General features: G+C 28.0%; 1 pseudogene; it reads left to right on the top strand.

The window, feature by feature from the left end:
* The first annotated feature begins 437 nt into the window (after positions 1-437).
* Positions 438-561, top strand: LOC134386747 (U2 spliceosomal RNA; annotated as a pseudogene).
* Positions 562-793: the final 232 nt, after the last annotated feature.

The following is a 793-nucleotide window of genomic DNA, read 5'->3' as shown; positions in this document are numbered from 1 at the left end:
TTTTCAATATTCTATTGATGCAAGACATTGTCTCAGGTGCTAGAAATAAAATAGTGAACAAGGTGAAGCCATGCCTCATGAGTTTATATTTAAATCAAGAAGATGAACACATAGATGAATAAATACAAGAAATAATGGAGTATTACTAACAAGAAATAATGAACATTTACACACCATTATAACACTAATCATAATTGCAATGCATAGGAGCCTTAGGGAATTTCTCATTATTTTGGTATTTATTACGTACTTAATATATATATATATATATATATATATATATATATATATATATATATATATATATATATATATATATATATATATTAAGTACTTAATTATATATATGTATATATATAATTCACTATGCAAATGGTCTGCCTACATTACCTTATTGAATCCTTTCCTGGAACTTTAATTTATTTTTTTTTTATTTTATCGCTTCTCGGCCTTTTGGCTAAGATCAAGTGTGGTATTTTTTTTTTATTTTTATTTTTTTTGGAAACTGGCCTAGACTTTGGTGTTTTCAGCACCACACTCTAAAACCAACTGAGATAACCAGCCAGCCCTTTTAATTGTTATTATTGCTTTACTTTTGTAGATGACACAAACAAGATTCAAAGAGATTACATAATTTCAAAGGACCTACAACAGATGATATTTGATAATATTTCTGATTGTGGGTCTTGATCATTTCTCTTACCTAGAGGAACAAGCTCCTCCCCCACCCCCAGTTAATTTTGTTGCCTTTTTATATTCCTTCTATATTTTCTTTGAGTACAGGTAACTCTAA

The sequence above is a fragment of the Cynocephalus volans genome, chromosome 9 (genome assembly GCF_027409185.1).
Source record: "Cynocephalus volans isolate mCynVol1 chromosome 9, mCynVol1.pri, whole genome shotgun sequence".
NCBI classification, from domain to species: domain Eukaryota; kingdom Metazoa; phylum Chordata; class Mammalia; order Dermoptera; family Cynocephalidae; genus Cynocephalus; species Cynocephalus volans.
The sequence above is the reverse complement of the archived record's forward strand: the minus strand, read 5'-3'. Positions and strand labels throughout refer to the sequence as shown.